The sequence below is a fragment of the Galeopterus variegatus genome, unplaced genomic scaffold (assembly GCF_000696425.1).
Source record: "Galeopterus variegatus unplaced genomic scaffold, G_variegatus-3.0.2 Scaffold82, whole genome shotgun sequence".
Taxonomy (NCBI): Eukaryota; Metazoa; Chordata; class Mammalia; order Dermoptera; family Cynocephalidae; genus Galeopterus; species Galeopterus variegatus.
Window position 1 is genome coordinate 390,312 of NW_007726193.1, and position 17,286 is coordinate 407,597.

The 17,286-nt window shown below is 37.7% G+C and overlaps 1 protein-coding gene across 1 annotated transcript in view; it reads left to right on the forward strand.

Annotated features, from left to right (window-relative positions):
* Positions 1-17,286, forward strand: part of CDKL5 (cyclin-dependent kinase-like 5) — a 115,833-nt gene that overhangs the window by 24,028 nt on the left and 74,519 nt on the right. The gene's annotated exons all lie outside the window — the stretch shown is intronic.

Genomic DNA, 17,286 nt, shown 5'->3' on the forward strand with positions numbered 1-17,286 from the left:
ATGCTTCAACATATGTGAAAGAGTGATATTTGCTGCGTATTGATACAAGCAGATGCGATATAAACTCGAGAACATAGATTTAAAAATAATGTACACACAGTGTTAAAATTTGACCCTTTCTCATGAATTTTGTGGTGTGGGCCAATACCTTCTGTGACAGTAAAGTACATTTTTCTCCCTAAAATACCCCCCCACCCCCCACCCCCATATACTATTATGGATACTGGTTCTGTTAATTATGATTCTTTTTTTTTCTTTTTTTCCCTTTTGTAGAATACAGCAGTGATGCTGTTGCTGACATGAATGTTTCCTTTTTCTGAAATGTGGTCATTGATGCTTGAATGATAGAATTTCGGTACTGTTAATAGCACTCAGTAATGTGAGAAACTTAAAAACGCTTAGAGCTGGACTATTAAATGTGCTTACATGAATTGGCAGTAACTGATAATTCTTGGCTTTGCCCTACTTAATACACATTAATTCAGACCTTATATTCTGTTATGAGTTTGGCAGTCTATACTTTGGGGTGACTGGCGTTTTTGATGTTTGTACTAAGATTTCATTTGGAAATCATGAGAGGTTGAAAGAGATTTGAGTAGTACTCAGTAACTAATTTATTTGAAATGTGTACTAAAGAAATCTAAGTTTTTTCAACTGCCTTTATTAAAGCTCATCACAGATGATTGGCGAAAATGCTGAGCTTCATATTTTATTCTTGCCTGATGGCTACACAAACAGTTTTGTACAACGAGAAACACTAATTTGCTTAACATTGATGTTAAACTACTGTCGTTCACCTTCATTGCATGAAATGTGGACCTAGTCTATCATATCATATGTTCTAGAGAGTTCTTTATTCAATAAATTTTTTTTTTTTTTTTTTTTTAAAGATGACCGGTAAGGGGATCTTAACCCTTGACTTGGTGTTGTCAGCACCACGCCCAGCCAGTGAGCGAACCGGTCATCCCTATATGGGATCCGAACCCGGGGCCTTGGTGTTATCAGCACCGCACTCTCCCGAGTGAGCCACCGGGCCGGCCCATTCAATAAATTTTTAAGAGAGCCTTGTGTGCCTCCTCTGAGAGCTTCTGGCTGCACTGATCTTTCCTAGTCTTTTGAATTCTTCATCGGTACCTTTTAAGCAAAATACACTAGAATCATAATTTTAGAAATAGAGTCATGGTGATTTTGTTATGGGTCTTGGTATTAGCATCTTTAATTATATGTAGTAGGATCACAGATACAACCACTACTTTCAGATGTGCAAAAAAATCTAGCTTCTTTTTTTTTTTTTCTTTTAACTGATCTACTTAGTCTTCACCAGAAGCTTCTTCTTACCCCAGGACATTGAGGGAAGAAGACAGGACCACCTAAACATTAAACCTGCCAATCCACAGCATCTTGCTCTGACAGTTTAAACAGTCTCATTGAGAAAACCTGATCTCTTGGTTAAATTATGAGTCTTTCAGACTTCCTTCTCAAAAACCCTTTCGTGAGCATGAGGGGTAATCGCAACTATTTTCTAATGGGGTATGTGTGTCTACTGGGTGCTACAAACCTGAAACCTTGGGATCAGATCAGACACTGCCACCCTCACTTTATGTTTCACATCCGTTTTCATGTATGGCTTGCTTTTTTCCTTTGAACTTTCTTTCTTGAGAATAATTATAGATTCACATACAGTTGTAAGAAATAATAGATTCCATATACCCTTCAACCAGTTTCTCTCAGTAGTAACATCTTGCATATTTATAGTATAATATCATAACCAGAAAACTGACATTGATATAATCCATCAACCTTATTCAGATTTCACCAATTTTACATGCACTTATTTATGCATGTGTGTGTTTAGTTATGTGTAATTTTATCACTTGTGTAGATTTGTGTGTCCACCACAGTCAAGGTACAGAACAGTTTTATCACAAGGATCCCTTATGCTACCTTTTTACAACCCCAGCCACATTCTTCCCTTCCCTTCTCCAACCCCTGTCAACCACTCATCTATACTTCATCTCTATAATTTTTTCATTTCAAGAATGCTATTTAAATGGGATGATACACTATATAACCTTTTGAGATTGGCTTTTTTTTTCACTTAGCATAACTCTTTTGAGATCCACCCAAGTTATTGTGTGTACTAATAGTTCTTTTTTATTGCTGAGTAGTTCCTTAGTAATGGAGTTACCACAGTTTATTCACCTGTTGAAGGACCTTTACGTTTTTTGCAGTTTTGAGCTGTTACAAATAAAGCTGCTTTGAACATTCACATATAGGTTTTTTTGTGAGCAGAGGTTTTCATTTCCATGGGATAAATGCCGAAGAGTGCAGTTGCTGGGTTGTATGATAAATGAATGTATAGCTTTGTAAGAAATTGTCATACTCTTTTCCAGTGTGGCTGTACCATTTTACATTCCCATTAGCAATGTATGAGTGATCTAGTTTCTTTCTTCACGTGCTCACCAGCATTTGGTATTATCACTATTTTCTATTTTTATTTTAGCCATTCTGATAAGTAAGTATTTTAAATTTTCACTTCTGTAATAGCTAACAACATTGAACATCTTTCATGTGCTTATTTGGTGTCTGTATCTTCTTCAGTAAAATATCTGTCTTTTGTTCATTTTGTATTGTATTGAATTTATTACTGTTGAGTTTAAGTTCTTATATATTACAAATTTAAATCCTTTGTCAGCTATGTTTGAAAATGTTTTCTCCCAGTTTGTAGCTTGTCTTTTCATCCTCTTACAGGGTCTTTCACAGAGCAAAATTTTTAATTTTGGTAAAGTCATTTATCAGTTTTTTCCTTTTATGGATTGTGCTTATGGTGTCAAGTCTGAGAACTCTTTTTAACCCTAGGTCCTAAAGATTTTCTCCGATCATTGTTTCTAAAAGTTTTGTAGATTTACATTTTACACTTAAGTCCATGATCCATTTTGAGTTAATTGTTGTAGGTGTGAGATACAGGCCAAAGTTCTTTTTTTCCCCCTTATGGATGTCCAGTTGCTCCAGCACCATTCGTTGAAAAGTCTGTCCTCCCTCCATTGAATTCCTTTTGCAGTAAAAAATCAGTTGGGCAGATTCGTGTGGCTCTGTTTCTGGTTCTCTGTTCCTCTTCTAATTTCTGGAAGAGATTGTGTAAGATGGCTGTTAATTCTTCAGGTGTTTGGTAGAATGCTTCAGTGAACTCGTCTGAGCCTGCAGATTTCTTTTTTTGGAAAGTTTATAATTACAAATTCAATTTCTTTAATAATTTTATAACTATTTAAGTTGTTTATTTCATCTTGGTTGAGCTTTGTTTGGTATTTGAGGAATTGGCCCATTTCTTCTAAGTTATCAAATTTATGAGTGTAAAGGTGTAAAATTTTTAATACTGTAGTCCCCCCCCATATCCATCATTTCAGTTATCTGCAGTCTGAAAATAGGTGAGTATTGTACAATAAGATATTTTGAGAGAGAGACCACATTCATATATAGCTTTTATTACAGTGTATTGTAATTATTCTTTTATTATTAGTTATTGTTGTTAATCTTACTGTGCCTAATTTATAAGTTAAACTTTTTCATAGGTTATGTATGTATAGGAAAAAACATAGTATATATAGGATTTGGTACTATGTGCGGCTTCAGACATCCATTGGAGGTCTTGGAATGTATCTTCCACAGATAGAGGAACTACTGTACTCTTTTATTTTCTTTTGGTGGCTGTAGGATCTCCAGGGATTTCCCTTGTTTCATTCCTGATATTGCTTTTTTATTTTTGCTGGCCAGTACAGGGATCAAACCCTGGACTTTGGTGCTCTAACCAACTGAACTGACCAGTCAGCCCTGATATTTTGATGATTTTTGTCTTCTATCTTTTTATCTTTATCAGTCTTGCTAGAAGTTTATCAATTTTATTGATCTTTTTGAGGAACCAGCTTTTTGCTTCATTGGTTTTCTTAGTAATTTTCCTGATTTCTTTCAGTTTTATTGATTTCTGCTTTTGTCTTTATTATTTCCTTTCTTCTTGCTTTGGGTTTATTTTCTTTTTCTAGTCTCGAGATAAGAATTTAGCTTATTGATTTGAGACCTTTCTTCTTTTTCAATGTATGTATTTAGTGCTACAAATTTTCCTCTCTGTACTGCTTCAGTTGCATCTCACGTGTTTTGGCACATGTTGTATTTTCATTTTCATTAATTTCTGTGAAATTAAAATTTTCTTTGACCCATGGATTATTTAGAAATGTTTTATTTCATTTCCAAGTGTTTGGAGATTTTCCTGTTGCCTTTCACTTATTGATATTTAGTTGGATTCTGTTGTGGTCAGAGAAAATACTCTGTACGATTTCAGTTCTTTATAATTTGTTAAGGTTTGTTTTGTGGCCAAGGATGTGGCCTATTTTGCTGAATGTTCTATGGCCTCTTGAAAGAAATATGTATTCCACTGTTGTTGGGTATAATATTTTATATATGTCAGTGAGAGCCTGTTTCATTTTCTTATTTTTTCTAGTCTTCAGGTTTTTAGGATTTCATCTGGATTTGTTTGTTTTTGAGTATATCAGTTTGTATTGTGTTCTCAGTCATTGATCTATGTATTACAGTATACATATGTAACTTATTGTTTACCCCTCAAGTGAAGTGTAGAAAACTTTCTTTCCTTTAAGTCCCTTTACCCTCCCCACTTTTAAAATATATGTGTCTTTCCCCAAAAGCACGGGCAACCAAAGGAAAAATAAACAAATAGGATTATATCAAACTAAAGAGCTTCTGCACAGCAAAAGAAACAATTAACAGAGTTAAAAGACAACCAACAGAGTGGGAGAAAATATTTGCAAAATATACATCTGACAAAGGATTAATATCCAGAATACACAAGGAACTGAAACAACTTTACAAGAAAAAATCCGGGAAATGCAAATCAAAACCACACTGAGATACCATCTCACCCCAGTTAGGATGGCTAAAATCCAAAAGACGCTGAACGATAAATGCTGGCGTGGTTGCGGAGAAAAAGGAACTCTCTTACATTGTTGGTGGGAATGCATAATGGTGCAACCCCTATGGAAAATGGTTTGGAGGTTCCTCAAACAGTTGCAGATTGATCTACCATATGACCCAGCTATTTCACTGCTGGGAATATATCCAAAGGAATGGAAATCATCAAGTCGAAGGTATACTTGTTTCCCAATGTTCATTGCAGCACTCTTCACAATAGCCAAGAGCTGGAATCAACCCAAATGTTCATCATCAGATGAGTGGATACGGAAATTGTGGTATATCTACACAATGGAATACTACTCAGCTATAAAAACGAATGAAATACTGCCATTTGCAACAACATGGATGGACCTTGAGAGAATTATATTAAGTGAAACAAGTCAGGCACAGAAAGAGAAATACCACATGTTCTCACTTATTAGTGGGAGTTAAAAATAAATAAATAAATTCACACACACACACACACAAAATCCGGGGGTGGGGGAAGAAGACTTAACAACTACAACTCCTTGAAGTTGATGCAACAAGCAAACAGAAAGGACACTATTGGGTGGGAGGGGGGAGAGGGAGGAGGGAGGGGGGTTTTGGTAATGGGCCACAATAATCAACCTCATTGTATATCGACAAAATAAAATTTAAAAATAAAAAAAAATAAAATATATGTGTCTTAAATACCAGAGTGCTTCAAAAAAATTCATGAAAAGATTCCTATTATAACTTTTAGGGCTGGCCAGTTAGCTCAGTTGGTTGGAGTGTGATGTTATAACACCAAGGTCAAAGATTTGGATCCCCATACTGGCCAGCCGCTCAAAAAACAAAACAAAATAGAAATTTTTAATTCTATTTTTCTGCAAATTTTTTGAAGTACCCTCATATTTCCTCTACATACATTGAGCACCACATCCGATGATTTTATAATTTATGGTTTTTGCTTCAACCGTCGAATACAATTTATGAAACTCATGAGCAAAAGGATAATTTTATATTCTACCCCCACCCCCTTCATTTTTGTAACCCATTTTAATATTTTTTTTCTGAGGTTCCAAACCTCTTTAGTTATCATTTACTTTCTGTTTAAAAAACTCCCTTTAGCTATCCTTTTAATGGTAGGTTTGCTAGCAACTACTTCTCTTTTGTTTTTTCTTCATTTTTATCTCCACTCTGTTTGTTCTGTCCTAGTGACATGAATATTAGGTATTTCGTTATAGTTCAACATGTCCCTGTGGCTCTGTTCATTTTTTCTCCATCTATTTCCTCTTGTCAGATAATTTCTATTCTGTCTTTAAGTTCACTGATCTTTCCTCTGTCTCTCCATTCTGTTATTAAGCCTGTTGATGAAGTTCTTTATTTCACATATTATACTGTATTTTTTATTTCATAAAGTCCTTTTTTTGTATTTTGTGTTTCTTTGCTGAAGTTCCTATTTTTTTCATTTGGTTCAAGTGTGTTTGTAATTGCTTGTTGAATTATTTCTATGATGGCTGCTTTGAAATCCTTATCAGATAATTCTGACATCTCTGTAATCTCTGTTCTCATCTCTTGGTAGTCTTTTCTGAACGCTGAGATTTTCATGTTGCTTAGCATGATGAGTGATTTTCTGTTTAAATCTGGACATTTTAGATATTGTGTCATTAGACTCTGGATTTTATTTAATCCTGTTTTATTTGGACTTCTCTGACATTGCTCTGGCAAGGGAGGGATGTTCCAGGTGGGGTGGAAGTTTGGTTTCTTCTTTCCACCCCTAATGACACCCACTGGGGAGGGGTTCTTCGTTACTGCTTATTGTGAGTGGCAATTCCAGCTCCCTACTAGGCCTCTTCTGACTACCCTGGCAGGGAAGGCCGGGAGTCCCTTATTACTGCTCACCATATGGCCTCCACTGACACCACCCTGGCAGGAGGTTGGACATACTCTCTACTCAGCCTTTACTGGCATGGGTGGGGCCGCAGTTTTCAGTTTCATCTAGCTAGAGTAGAGTAGTTATGGTCTAAAAGTTGTCTGTCTTGCTAGTCTGCGTCTTTCCTGGTCCTTTAGCTGGAGAGAGCAGGCTTTTGTTGGGGCTATTTTCTGTCTGTGCCCATGGCGTTTCTGGGTTACTTGTTGAAGTAGTTTTATTCAGGTTGCTTTAAAATCCTTGTCAGATAATTCCAACATCTGCTTCATCTCAATGTTGATATCTCTTAATTGTCATTTCTCGTTCAAGTTGTAATTTTCATGGTTCCTAATATATGACGAGTGATTGCATCCTGGTCATTTGGATGTTACAAGACGGGATCCTATTTAATTTTTTTTTTTAACAGGCAGTCACCCTGTTGAGGTATAGCACTTGGTCCCACGAGCACCTTCCCAGTGAAAGTAGACCACCGATTTGCACTGCCTTATTGCCTCTGCTTGGTCCTGCAGACACTGCCCTGGCAGGAGAGCTAGAGTGCTGCTACCTGATGGGTGATGGAAGATCAGCTCCCTGCTCAGCCCCACTGACCCACCAGGTGGGGGAATTGGAGCACCACTGCCTGCTTTCTTGCTGTGTGTGTAAGAGTGTCTTCCTGCTTGGTCCCACTGAAACCTCAGTGGGGTGGTGGTACAGCTTTTCCCTTGGTGTTTGCCTAGAGTAGAGCAGGTATCGCCAGAAAGATTATCTGTTGTTAGCACATTCTTTTCCTGTTCCTTTGGCTGGTGGAACAGGCTTTTCTTCGAGCTTTTTTTGGTATTTACCTGTGGGAAGTTCCAGGTTGACCTCTTCTGCAGGGCCCTATTGGGGTTATATGGGAGGCAATAAGGAAACCCAGGGAACTCAATGCCATGTTGTTCCTCAGGTCCCAAAAGTCCTAGGCAGTCTGCTGCCTTTTTCTTCCATGCTTATTTGTTATGTCCAGGAATTTGCAGTTTTAAGGAGGAGGAGCTGTGAGGAATGGGGCTACTCCATCGTGACCAAAACCGGAAGTCTCCGTGTGTGCGCGCGCGCGCGCATGTGTGTGTGTGTGTGTTTAGTGCGTATAATGAAAATTCCTAAATAAATTCTGTAAACATTTTTTTTTTTCTTGACCAGTAAGGGGATTGTAACCCTTGGCTTGGTGTCGTCCGCACCACATTCGGCCAGTGAGCGCACCGGCCATCCGTATATAGGATCCGAACCCGCAGCCTTGGTGCTATCAGCACCGCACTCTCCCTAGTGAGCCAGGGGCCGGCCCGAATTCTGTATACGTTTTATATGATAATAATGTTAATTCATTCATTTAACGACAGAGATACATTCTGAGAAATGTGCCGTTAGGTGATTTCATTGTTGTGCAAACGTCATAGGTGTACTTACACAAACCTAGACTGTATAGCCTACTACACACCTAGGCTATATGGTGCAACCTATGGCTCTGACCACCATTGTATATGCAGTCTGTTGTTGACTGAAACGTTATGCAGCTCATGACTGTATACTATGTATCAGGCACTATGACTGACCCTTGGGACTATAGATAGGATAAAGACATAGGAGGGTACTTCCAAAAATTAGTGGAAAGATTCATATTCTCTTTTAATTCTATTTTTCCACTGTCTTTTTGAAGTACCCTCAAAGTTCTTACTTTTAAATAGCTCACTGTTTTGTAGAGTTCAAAGACCTGTGAAATAAATTTTAATTGGCCCCATGACACTAGGGTGGAAAACACTCACAATTCTTTATTTTAGAAATAAAACTAATTCTAGCTTCATACTACCTGGCTTGGGGTACTATTGGAGCTACTGTTGCTTTGCCTCCCACGGATTTGTCACCCCTTTTCGCCTGGGTGATGGAGTCGGCAAAGATTACTCAGAGCCCATCTCTTTTGAGCAGTGAGAAGCCCCAGAAAGGGATTAATATCCCAGAACTTCCTCAAGTACGAGGCATTTCTTCCATTTGGGAAATTAACCACAAATTGGGGTTCTCTTCCTGCATTTATTCTCCAGACCAAGATGTTACAAGAAGAGACATAGGTGGGGTTTTGCTAAGTACAGTTTAACAAGTTTAACAATAGAAGCTGGTAACATTCAGTAAGTCAAGCAACGTGACCTGTAATACAATTTGCAACAAAGGCTGGATCTAGCAAACATTCCTTTTCCCTCCAGCAGCTTTTTAGTAACGTTACATATCAATTAGTAACCTGTCTGTCTGTGAGCCAGCGCTGTGTTACAATTCTTATCTTGCAACAGAGACTCAGTAGCCTGGGGAAAATTTCCTGTCCTTTGCAAGGTCAATATTTGAAACTGCAAGGCTTTGGAAAACCAGGCCCTGTGAAATACATTTGCTTTATGAATCCTCTACAGCTACTTCTCTCATTGGCTGGGACAAGCCTCCTTTGTTTTATGAGGCACCAGACAAATGGAGAAGGGGCCTAGTGCTTAGCACCCTGTACCTTGGTTACCATTACTGTTACACTGGTTACCAATAAACCCTTTGTCAGGAGCTGCCATGCAGCAGGCAGTGCTTTTCCGGCCCCAGCTCTCCAGGCTGTGGTGCTTAGTGATCAGATGGGAGGAATCTCTGCAAAAGTCCTGGACAACCCCCTGCCTCATGCAGAAGCTGCAGCCCCATGATCCTCTGAGTCCTGAAAGATCCTTTAATCCTGAAGAAACTCTACCTCTCTTTGACATTGATCTATTGGATGGGAAGTTCAGCTCTATTGCCTTTGTGAGTCTGGGATTTATATTAATAAGGACTATTAGTTCTCCCCGGGGGCAGGGGAAGCTAGACCTTAAGCACACAACTCCATGCTCTCTGAATTCCTTTGGAAACTTGTTTTTGATGATTTGGGAATGCCCAAAAGTAGAACATCTTGAACTTTCTCCTTGATGATGATGATGACAGTGATAACGGTGATAACATTTATTTAACTCATGTCTGTTTTGAGCATTTTACTTATATCTTCTCCTTTAATCCTAATAGTAACCTCAGGAATAAGTGATATTATTAGACCCGATTTTCCCAAAGAGTAAGTCGAGGCACATAGAAGTTAAGTAACTCCCTTAAGGCCACTTAGGTAATAGGTACTGGAGCCCGGACTCAAATCCAACAGTCTGGCTCCAGAACTGAAATTCCTACCCTTCTTTTGGAGATGTGACAACATTTGAATTTCACTTTGCTTTATTATTATTTGCTTGAAATCAAGATCGATGTATCTGAAAGAAGTGCTTCTGGAATTCTAAAAGATATCACACATATATTACTAAAGAATGTTTCTAATTAGAAACAGTTTTTGTTTTCGGGCCAAGCCCGTGACGCACTCGGGAGGGTGCAGCGCTTGTTTTCTTTCTTATGAAACCACATAGGTAGATTTGGCAACAGCAGTATGAAAAATAACCAGTACATAGCTTACATTTTTCAACAATTTGGAGAATAGCCCTCTAATAACCAGATATTTTGGTTTGTTTCTGTGAGTAGGAAACAATGATTTTTTTTTTCCCCCAGAAATCTTTGCTTTTTTGTTCAGTTGTTTAGGGCTCAATAGAAAATTTAACCAGATTGTTTCACATTTCTTTATACATTTGTGATAATTTCTATTGCTTTAGATGTCATTTTGTTCAAATACAAGTGGTAGAATAACAAGATAGGAAGACATGTTTTACAAGTCATTATATAAATATTATCCATGCCAACAGATTTAAATTCTACCTTAGGGATTTATTGTAAAGCAGTTATAATGTAGCCAAGTTCCTTTGTTCAGAAAAGATTCATGCTGCCCTTTACCTTGCCTTTTCAGTGAAAATGTTTAAATTTTTCCATTCATTTGAAATGTGGAATCAAGTTTCATTTACATACATATTCTGTGTACTTGGTACTATAATCTCACAGTTTGTTCTATTCCTTGTAAACACAGTGTTCAATACAAATTTTCTGCTGTGTTTTGTTAGGTAATAATGTGTAATTTCTCCTAAAGTCATCCATTAATTTGTATTTTTTCGTCCAATTGGCTCTTAAATTTCCACAGGCACTTAGCCACTTAGCCACTATGTCATTTATCTGAAGCAGGTATTTTTTTCAAATTCATATTGATTTCTCAGCCATGCCATCTGAGTACATATTGTTGATATTAAAAGATTCTTTGTTAGTGTTAGCTCAAGAGAAACCACAGGAGTGAGCTTTAAAACTTCAGATTAATTCATTAAACAGACATTTGTTAATGTACCTGCTGTTGTGAGTCGTGCTGGATATTTGGGATAGAGGATGAGAAGGGCATGGTCAGTGATTATTGAGAGCCCCCATTCTAGAAGGGAAAGCTTCATGACAGCGTAGTGATGGGGCCTGCTTGCTGCCCTTGAGGAGTTCACAGCCTGTCAGAGGATAAAAATGTAAAAAACAGGTTATTTCAAAACTCAAGTGGTTGGTCCTTTTAACAAGATGATATTTTAGTCTTTACTTTCTGCAGTGTTTTTAGTTACAATAAAATGTATGTATCTCATTTCTTTGCCAAGTATGTTCCTTGTCTCGTTCCTTCTTGGTCATTGTGAGTTTCATCAGAGATGCTTAGAATAGCTGAAATGCCTAACTCATCCATCCCATCCTTTTGGAGGACTTTTCTGCAATGTCCTAGGGGCACAGAATTAAATGAGGCACCTACCCTCATGGATCTTAATCACCATCTCGTGAGGCCATGTGGCAAATTACAGATTCCAGTGCAGATGTGGTCAGTGCTTTGCTGGAGGTGTGGATAGAGTGCTGGGGATCACTAAAAAGGGGTACACAAAACAAGCTGGGGGATCCTACAGTGCCTCTAAAGGAGGGATATGAAGGAGAAAAAGAAACGAGCTAGAAGTAGGAGGTCTGGCTTCTTGTCATTAAGTGAAGCTAAAGCATCACCTCCTTAGATACTCCCCCATCCAAACACTCAATATTGAGTTGCCCTGTTTTGTTTTCTTTATAGCAGTTACCGTTATCTTCTTGTTCTGTTACTCGTTGTTATATGTCTCCTCCCCTCAGAATGTAACCTCTGTAAGAACAGTGCCCCCTTTGTCCTGTTTCCTATGTATTCCCAGTGCTTAGCCTAGTGCCTATCACATAGTAGGAGCTTGAAAAATGTTGATTGAATAAATGAATGAATGAAGAAGTTATGAATGCTTGAGGCAGAGTGTGAGCAGATAAAAGCAAGTATGTGTGAAGGCTCAGAGACAATGCAAATGATTAGGTGTGACAGGAGCAAGGGGGCTTTCTCTTAAAAGTCAGGAGATAAAGTGCGGAATTAGAATTTTATCCTGAAAGCCTTGGAAAGCCACCAGGCTGCATGGTATGTAATACATCATTCTTTTCCTGAATTCCTGTGATTGACAGCCGAATATATCTTAAATATCTATTGTGTGCAAAACCAATGACCTCATTGAAGCCTTTAGAGAATATTGCTTGAGATTATGGAGTCTAGATGTCTTCAGCACCAATTAAAGCTGAAAAGGAGCCAACCCAACTGAGCCAGACACCTGGGCTCTGAGTCAAGAGAGCACACCTGAGTCTACAGTCCCTATGGGTTCCAATAGCAACCAGGTGTCTTGGGTACAGGCCTATATGGAACCTTGTGTTGGAGACCTGAGAGCCCCTCCCTTACTACAATGAGTTCTGTTACCCCACCCACATCCATACACCCAGCTGCCATCTTGGTAGAAGCAGAGAGAAAATTGGAAAAACTGAGCATTTACCTGAAAGAGACTAAAACCAGAAAGGACTGAGCTACCATAGAAGGCAAGTTAAAGTCAAGGTGGGGGCTTGAAAAGCAAGGTTAAAATCAGTTATATAAAATTTAAAAGCTATATTTTTTCTTGGCACAGCTTAGATTTAGTGTGCTATAAATGACTGTTCCTGCCACAGCAAGATAGTCTTTGAGGATATGTTTCCTACATTTTAAATTTAAATTTTGTACTCTTTGTTCACAACTGAACATAGCTTAAGTCCAATGACTGTCTGATTGAGGTTGTAGATTGCCTGCATTTGGCATGCCTAATTAATGCTATCTTGGTTTCAATTACTTGATCACTAGAAGTGGAATTTTCATTTCTCATTATCTCTTCATTGTTATAAAATAAAGGCAAAATGAAGTAGTAACACAATAACTGTAGTATAGACATGATGGATAATATTACTAAACTGAAATGCTGTCTGACAGGCATCACTACAGTGTAATCTTCTCCAAAATTTTCATTCATTTACTGATATACCACTGTCTGAATCTGGTAGACAAGGTGGTTTGAGGGCATCTACATATAATGTATGAAAGCATGAGTTATATGAAAATCAGATGTATCTCAAATTTTGTATGACTTATAAATATGGGGCTAGATTGGTTTGAAAGTTCGCCTGTCTCTTCCTTTCTATTGAAGAGTTGCTATTTGCTCTGCCAGAGGGGTTAGCAAAAATTGTTCTTTGGATTCCTCATTTTTCATCTTGATAACTTTGATTTTTGAACATTTTATTAATTGCCTAATCTATAATATGAACACAGCATAGTAAATTTGTATTGGTCTATAACTATGAGGTGAATTATTTTTAAGTGATTTATTTTAAATCACCCATATTGAGGTATACTGTACATACAAAAAATGCACCCACATATACAATAAAGCTGTACCCATTTTAAGTGTATAGCTATGTGAACTAGTCCCCTTAGTTCATCCTTTGACATTATCAACCAGTGTCCCTTCAGGTTAATACTGATCCACTGTAACAGTTATACTGGGCCATATTAGAAGTACTTAGAAAAGCTTTCTGGGTGTGTGGGTTTCTTTGCATTTATCAACTAAGTGGTCTGAGACTTTTATGTGTTTTTATTCTTGTATTTGTGGCACTCAGATGTCAGCCATCTAGGTGACCCCTAGTCTCACAGCCTTACCAGATGCTTTAACTTTTAATGTGCAAATAAAAATAGTTCAAGACTTCATTCTAAGGACTGTGGGAAGTCCTATGGCCCGAGGATTTGGTGATCAGGTTACTACACAGCACTATAAGCAACATAGCCAGTTATAAGTCCCATGACTATTCCCTCACTGGGAATATCTCAGACAATATAAATGTGAGTAGTTATGTAACATCTCTGTTTTCATTTTACTTTTTGCCAGGCTAGAGGAAATCTTAACTAGTTTAGAATGGAACAGAGATGACAGTGAAAGAGAATAATCCTTATTTTATTGTTTTGGGTGAAGAAATTGATCAATAAATAATAATAATTTTTAAATGTAAATTTGATATAACTTGATATATATTGGCAACCTAGTAAATGCAATTATTTTATAGTAATGGTATGAAAGAAATTTTTGACAGAAAGAAAGCAATAGTGGTTTTGCAGTACATTTTTATGATCTGCAAGAGGCCAGAGTAGCCGAATAGCAAAAGAGGTTTTTAGAAGATAATATAATTCTTTCTTAACTTGAATAGCTAATTCAAATTCCTGCCTACTAAAGGACTTCTGGAGAACGCCAGATGAAGTTCTGAAGAATCTTCTATTGTTTCCTTGGGTTGTCTTCATTTTTCTGAAACTTTCTAAAGCATAGAAGAACAGATCTATCTTAATACATCTTCTAGGGAATATATTACCATTAAAAAAACTGAAATGTGTATACAAGGGCACTTCAAAAAGTTTGTAGAAAGATTTGTATTATCTTTTATTTCTATTTTTCGTGAACTTTTTGAAGTACCCTCTTATTTGTCTTCTATGTTCTTGGTTTGTTTGTTTTTCCTTGTGTACCAAGGAATGTCTTTTTTCTTTTTTTCAAATCACGGTAGGAAAAAGTATTTCTCTGTTAAGCTTTGGTGAATTTAGTAAATGATGTCCAAGAAGAAGGCTGAGCTGGGTCAGCAGGCTGTATGTTTTCATGGTGGTGCGGTACAGGAAGCTGTTCATGCTAGATCTTCCTCTTTCTTGCTGAGCACATTTTTGGGCTGGTCCTTCATTTATTTCTCACCCAAAAGCTTTCAGTCTAATGGTAGAGTCAGACCTTGACCAAGTAGTCACATAAATCTGTAAAGGCAGAACTTTAATACGAGTTATGAAGAAGAGGCGTAAGCTGGGCTGTGGGAAGCTCCTCTGAGCAAGTAAGGATTGAGCGGGGTGTGGTGTTCACTGAGATAGAGGACAGGAGACAGGCCCAGGTTTAGTGCGGGAAGATGGGGGAATGGTTAGACATTCTATCGAAATATTTTACACTCAGGTATTATCCTTGTCCATCTCATTAAAAGATTCATGGAGGGCAGATCCAACCCAGAGAGGGTAGAAGGGGAAATAAATGGAAATTTTAATGGAAATAGATGAGAAAATAGTTTGTTGTGTAGGAATTTTATCACTGACTTGGCTTGAAGTTCTATACAAAATCTCTTTCTTTGTAAGATCCTACTTCTCAAATCTTCCCCTTTTTGCTGTGTGATGTCTCATGTTCTTAATAAAGAACATAAGACTATCCTATTTTCAGAGGCTGAGCACGAAGTAAATACCTTGTGAGTTTTCCTGGTAATGCTTTTTAAAATGTAAGATTTTCCTTAAAGTATTCTTAGGACACTGATTAATTAAATTATAAACAGTTTAAAGTTTACACCAATACTTCCTGTAATAATATCTCCATAATGTGAATCTCAGTAGCAGTTTTGCCAACTATTGGTGTTGACTTAGGTGGGACTCTGCCAAATTGTTTTTGGCCAAATGAAAATCATCCTTAATTTTTAACAAAAAAAGTAAATAATATGTTTTTAGTATATCTTTTGGTATATTTCACTATATAATATTTTAATAGATCCAAATTACAAAAGTTATTATGAAAGTAATCATTGTTTTATGAAAATGAGATGAGTGTAGACATTTTAGTGCCATGATTAATAATTTTGATAATTTTTGGAAATTGACCCGTTAATTGTATCATTTTCAATTAAAGTTTCTTTTCACAGTATATTAATCTTTTCAGCTTTACCTAATCTCAGCAAATGATCAGTCTCACCTTTTTAATGGGGAGTGTTTATAGGGGTATACCAGAAAACAGTTAAAATGAATAAACTAGAGCAGAGTTTCTCAACCTCAGCACTGTTGACATTTGGGACTGGATAATTGTTTGTTTCTTTGTAGTGGGGACTGTCCTGTGCACTGTAGGATATTTAGCAGCTCTCCTGGTCTCTATTTACCAGATGCCAGTCTATGTGACAACCAAAAGTGTCCCCAGATACGGGATGGGGGGGGACAGTTGCCCCCAGTTGAGAACTACCAAACTAGATTTAGATTTCAATCTCAGATACACATGGTTATGTGGTTATGTTAAAACAAAAAACAAGTGCTGGCCCGGTGGCGCACTGGAGAGTGCGCCGCTTGGGAGCATGGCGGCGCTCCCGCTGAGGGTTCGGATTCCATGTGGAGACCGGTTCCTGCTCATTGGCTGAGCGCGGTGCGGGCGCAACACCGAGGGTTGTGATCCCGTTGCCGGTCCCTGGTACGGGCGCGACACTGAGGGTTGCGATCCCGTTACCGGTCAGTAAAAAAGACAAAAAGGAGAAAAACAAAAAAGCTGTTCTAAAAGATGCATACAATGACATGCTAGTTACATGATTTTTAATGTACAAAGCAGTAGTAAAATTATTTATGGGTAAATTCATTTCTGGTAATAAAAATGTGGGGGGAGAATGATACATACCAACTTCAGGATAGAAGTTACCACTGGGAAGAGGGAATGGGAATGAAGCTATATGTATGACATTTTACATTTCAAAAGGCAAGGGAGAGATCAGAAGTAAATAAGCCAGAATATCATATCAACTGTTAAATCTGAAAGGGGTGTATGGTTTTTCTGTATGCTTGCATGATTAATCTTTTTTCAACTCTTGTGGCATATCATATAACATTTGTCACTATCATACATTTTTAACATTTGTCATGCGTTTTTACTTTCTGTCATGCACTTTTACTTTCTGTCATGCATGATTACATACCAGGTTGTAAGCTTCTGTATACATGAGATAGCTTCATTTACTCACTTGTGTCAGGTACAGGATGACATGAGATCAGAAAACCTTACATAAAGCAGAGGCCTAATAGATGTTTGTTAGTTGATTGAACAACTCCCCTTCTTTGCTATAGATTGTTTCCTTCCTTATTTGGTCTGAGGTACTTAAATGTAGCAGTAAATCTGACTTTTAGTATTAATAAACTATGGTAGTTTTCAAGTAATAAGTAATACAAGTCAAGATCTCTAAGGAATTTCTTGGAAAAATCTAGCTTTTAGGGCCGGCCCGGTGGCGCACTGCTACAGTGCGCCGCTTGGGAAGCGCGGCAGCGCTCCCGCCCGAGGGTTCGGATCCCACATACAGACCGGTTCCCGCTC